This window comes from Peromyscus californicus, unplaced genomic scaffold (genome assembly GCF_007827085.1).
Source record: "Peromyscus californicus insignis strain IS unplaced genomic scaffold, ASM782708v3 Scaffold_6__1_contigs__length_162567912, whole genome shotgun sequence".
Lineage (NCBI taxonomy): Eukaryota > Metazoa > Chordata > Mammalia > Rodentia > Cricetidae > Peromyscus > Peromyscus californicus.
The window spans coordinates 160912160-160917943 of record NW_026294584.1 but is presented as its reverse complement, the minus strand read 5'-3'; positions in this window follow the sequence as shown (position 1 = coordinate 160917943).

The following is a 5784-nucleotide window of genomic DNA, read 5'->3' as shown; positions in this document are numbered from 1 at the left end:
GAAAGGACAGTTCTAATATTTGCTCCCACTTGTGTGGTATTGCTAGCACTGAAGGACAGCACTGTAATTAGAAGTAGTTGTTTTGCATGGAACTTGAGCTCCATGTGAATGGAGGAATAGGGGTGTCTGAGGGCTGTTAGAACTGCCTTTTGTTTGAGACTAGGGGGATGAGTAAAGTAGTAGAGTTTATTATTAACATCCTATGAGAGAGAGAGAGAGAGAGAGAGAGAGAGAGAGAGAGGTGTTTTCCCAGAGTAATCACAAAGTGATGCTTTCGTTTGTGTGTTTTGTTTTTGTTTGAAACAGGGTTTCTCTGTGTAGCCATGGCTGTCCTGGAACTCACTTTGTAGACCAGTGCTGGGACTAAAGACCTGTGCCATCGCCTCCTGGCTTACTAATGGTGATTCTTATAAATAGAAAAAAGTAAAAAGTAAAAGTTATATATTTTTAATTTGCAAAGCTATTAACTTTCATTCCCTTTATTCTAAAGCTATCTCAAAATATTTTGCATGTGAGGGAAACTTATTTCAATTCTAGCCCTAGCTTACAAACCAGATCTCCTGTTGCTAGCTGCAGTTCATGCACAGATAGGTACACTGGAAACAGCAGCCTGTGGGTTTACCCAGAAGGTTGTCACAAAGGATTGAAAAGGTGATTTTCAATTTTCCATCTTCACTTGTCAACTGGACTCATGCCAAGTGCTAGAAACACAAGCCTACCTGAGTAAATAATCTGTGTCATGCTGTATGTTTTCTGTTGTCCTGTTCTACTCATCTGAGTCAGAGACAGATCCTTCCCTGTGCTCAGTATTGTGGAGCCATGCTTTGGCATCCGAAGAGTCTGTCACTATGGTCAGGTTGACTGAAGTCAGAGAGGCTACAATGGTAAGTTCCCAGTTGGTATCGATCTAAATTCTTGGGGAATGCTTGTCTTTTCTCTCAGGGCGAAGGTAAATTCTCTTGTTTAAAAGCTTCTTCTTCCTCTCTTGAATGACTTACATTTGTAAAAACATGTTCTTAGGGGAGGGACACAGGGCTAGAGAATATGTCAGAATGAGAGGTCCGAGGAGAAAGGAAAAGGGACTTGGAAAAAAATCAAAGCAGGAGAAAATGGCATCTAGCAGGAAGAACATACACAAAAGAGAATTGGGTTAGCAGTTAGAAAATGACAAAGGTTTAGTGAATCAAAAGGTCACAAGTTTTTCTTCATTTTCAAATAGCTTTGGGGAAAATACCCTTTAATGAAGCTATTTGGATGTCAGAATTTGGGTTAGAAATTTCTTCTTGTTAATTAAAAAAGGGCAGAATATTCAATACTAGAAATTATCATGCCTCTTCACTCCAAGTCATCTCTAAGATGAACAATATCAGTTACATTGAACATTTAATAGAGGGGCCACTTTCACTCCAAATTATCTTGGGTGAACTTGTATGATTTTGTAAGATATGTGTAAGAATTCAAGTCAGATGAAGATATCTGACAAGGGGACATTGATAAAGTCTGAGGCAGCCTATAAGAACTTGCAAAGATCTGATATAGGTGTCAGTTGTAAAGCTTTGGGCCAAGCCCTCCAAGCAGAATCCAGCCATTGCTGACAACAGAACTCATAAATAATTGGCCTTTAGTCAATGAAGATTTTGGAAATCTATCAGAGAGAAAAAGAAAAAATAGAACCTGTAACATTTCCAGATGATCACCAAAGCACAATTTATCTGTTGGGAGATATTGGCCTGACAAGGTCTTAAAATTCTCAGTTACCAGGGCTTACATTGAAAGTATTGGCTGTTGTTCACAGCATTAATTCATGTCCAGCCTAACCGGGTGTGTCCATCCTATGGCCCATAGGCTGCATGCATCTCAGGGTAGTGATGATGTCTTTGTAGATGACAATGTCATGTTACAATGTCAAAAGGTTGACCACTCCAAACCAAAGTGTTTTGTTAGAGTCCCCATTTGGATCTCCAGTGATTTCATGGTCTGCAGACCCCTGTAAGCTGTGTCTGAGGGTAAGTCTAGAGGTACTGAGCCTGTGGTCTGCACATCCATGTAAACAGTTTGAACATTGGACTGGAAGTGTTGAGTCTATGGCATTGTTACATTCTGCTCTACACAACATTGAACATGACTTCTATTTATAGATAATACTGGTTAAAAAGAGAATTTTTTTTTGTGTGTGTGTGTATGTCAGAATCTCCTCTAAGCACCTTGCAGGAACTACCTAAGTTTGTTCTCATGCCACAAACTTACCAAGACCATCCAGGTAGGAAAGGCTAACCTGAACTCAGTCCCAGCAGTCCATTAGCTTAGCCTCCATCTCCCAGACAGTTAACAAGGGTTGTGAGGGGCTGATGGCTGTCAGTGCACATTGTATGGAAGGTTGTTAAAGCACTGAAATACTTCTGTAAAGTACTGACCAACGTGAGCATCCTCTTCTAACTTCATAATGATAAAGAGTTAATGCCAACTCCAGCTAGGAACCTGGAGACCAGCTTAAGAACCAAGTGTTGAGCCCCTGCCCATACCATGGGCGTGGGATTTCCCCAGGGATTTCTGTGGCATGCATCCTGGGTGTGGTTTTAGTCACTCTCACTCAGAAACAGAAGATTCTATAAATGTAATACTTCCTACTTTTTAAGCTTTGAAGAGAAGTGTAATGTATATTTTAATAGGATTAAAATGGTGAATTTTACCTCCTGCCTCCAGAAAGTGCCACGAATCTTGCAGAAACCTTCCTTCTATGCATTTGTGAATATATTCAAACATGAATCCATACTGTCAATTAACAATTATCTGGCTTGCTCGTGTGTACAGACAGTTGACTCTGCTGTGGGGCACATGAAAACAACACTGGTGGTTTAGCTTTTAGAAAAATGTTTACCACAGCTGGCAAGCTTAAAAGCAGAAAGCTACCTGCAAAGCCAGCATTCCAGTTATAAATCAGTTGTATTGGTTAAAAGCTAACATTTTTATTGTCTTAGGCAATTTGTATTTAGCATCTTTTACCAAGCTCATTCATAGTTACATCATGGTTGCTTTACATTCATCATTCCAGGAAAAAGACACAGGTCTTATCTTTAAAATGGATTCACTGTTTTACTAGGTGGTTCTTTAAAAAGGAATGCCGAGGAAAACGAGGTGTTTGTTGGTATCGATTAACCCTTTTGGCTCAGTTGCCTCTCATTCTTAAAAAAATGGGGGAGTGCATTTTGAGAAACAGATGACATCGCTGTATAACGTAAATCATAGCCCAACAACTAATTCCTACTTTGTTCTCTCCCCAGATTATGTCAATTATGTCAGAACAAAATACAAAATTATGATAAATTAAAAGGTCTTGATTTTGTGACTCCAGAATGGAAACCACTTCAGTCCATAAAATGGAGTGGTTTAAGGGACTGAGCAAGAGAAATGATTTTACTCAGAAACAGAACAAGAAAAGCAGACTGGCCTGGAAATACTGCTTTCCTCGCTGGGCGGGGAAGGGAGACGGAAAACCGGCTGAGTTTGGAACATCGGGGAGGAGCAGCATTCTCAGGACAGATGAGATGGTCCTCTTTGGGAAATTTGGTTATTTCTCTCAACTGTTTCCAAGAAAGATTGTGTGACAGCTCAGGGTGTATGACTGGAGCTTTGGCAGCAATGGCTCTGGTTGACTTTTGCTGGTCAGTAGGTCACTGGGAGCATGTCCTCAGAGAGCACTGTGGAACCCTGGTTGATTCCTTATACTCTCCTTGCTTCCCAGCATGAAGGAAGAAGTTTTATTTTATAGTATGCTCCTGCCATGATGTTCCATCACAGCCTTAAAGCAACGTGGTTCAACAACATCTGACTCAGTTCTCTAAAACTGAGAACCAAGGTGAACCTCTGATTCATAAGCGATCATTGTAGATAGTTTTTACAGTAATGCAAAGATGGTTTAAACATGCCACAATGCACAAGTAAATTGCCTTCTTTTTGAGGAATGTCTGGGACTGGCCATGCTTGGCTCAGCCTCTTGTTCATCCCAGTACAACAGAGACCACAAACATGGAGTTTGAGCCACTGTCCCCTGACCTGGCATTTCTCTGTTGTTAGTCAGAAGTCACGAGGCAGATGTCATCGTCATTGTTCAATCTGAGTTTCTATCATCCTCAGAGGAAGAGTTGGTCTGCTTTATCTAGACCTGTTTCTGAGAGAGAAAGCCTCTCTTGATTTTGTTTTTGCCCAGGGCATTTTCATTTTCTTCAGGGATTGGTACAAAGAGTCTTAGTCTGCTGTTTTTTTTTCCAACCTTTGAGTTAATATGGATGTGGCAAAGGGAAGTCAGCTGTAAATTTGAAATTACAAAGGAAAATAAATAAATAAAAAGCTCCAGCCTGGAGAGATGGCTCAGTGGTTAAGAGTACTTGCCATTCTTGCAGAGCACCTGGGCTCAGTCCTCAGCACCCATAGGGTGGCTCACAATCAATCATCCTTAACTCCAGTTCCCAGGATCCGATGCCCTCTTCTGGCCACTATGGCCACTGCATGTACAAGGTGCATAAACATACACTCAAGCAAACATATATAAAATAAACTTTCTTTTTTAAAGCTCCAAGTTTTTCTTGAAATTCCTAGGAATGGAATTGACATTGGGCAATGATTCCTTCCTATTTTATGCTAGCTTATTTTTACCATACACTCAGCTTTAGTAGGATTTTCAAAATTAAGCAGAAAAAAATGGAGTAGAAGTTAGTGATAAAATAGCGGAGGGTGTTGCCGGGCGGTGGTGGCGCACGCCTTTAATCCCAGCACTCGGGAGGCAGAGCCAGGCGGATCTCTGTGAGTTTGAGGCCAGCCTGGGCTACCAAGTGAGTTCCAGGAGAGGCGCAAAGCTACACAGAGAAACCCTGTCTCGAAAAACCAAACAAACAAACAAACAAAAAATAGTGGAGGGTGTTGCCAGTGTGTTATGAAATATGCTGCTTTTATAACTGAGGGGATATGAAAACAAGCCTCTGAAGTGACCATTTGAAACTCAAGCCATGAAGGTAAAGGCTAATACGTTGGAAAGGAAAAAGTACCTCCCACCCCAGACACACACAGACACACTTTTTGAGGGTGAGATAATACATTGATTCTGGCTTCAAACTTTCAAAGAAAGAAAGAAAGAAAGAAAGAAAGAAAGAAAGAAAGAAAGGAAAAAAGAAAGAAAGGAAGGAAGAAAGAAAAGCAGAGAAGCCTAGTGACTCATGGATGAGGAACATACTCCCTGGCCCTGGGAGCTGAGGTAGGTGGGCAGCCATGTTGTCATTCAAAAATAACTGAATGGTCTGGGACTGGGAAGCAGACACCTCAGGACTGCTTTGTAGTAGGTTCTCTATTTCACAATAATGTAGAAGGAGGGAGGAGGGTGACAGAGAGACAGAGACAATGAGAGAGAGAAGCAGTGAGAAAACGGGGAACTGAATTTCTATCAGGATCATAATCTTCCATCAAAGCTTGCCTTTCTGAGCACCTAGCGGCAAGCCAGGCCGTCCTCAAAGCTCCTGGCTTTGCTCAATTCTTGCTGTCTTCCCCCCACCCCCACCGCCTAGCGCACTCCAGCTTCTCTTATAGATCAGAGTGCTGTCTGGCAGCGATCTGGCCAGGAGGTCTTGCTCTCTGTACAGCTTGCCCAGAAAACACTGGAAACAGAAGAGAGCAATTAGCTCCTGTGCAGGTGTGAGACTTGGGGGATCAAAATTTCACTGCAATAAGGGAACAGAGACAAAATGGAATCCATCTTTATCCATAAGAACAAATTTTAATTGTGGGGAAGACAGA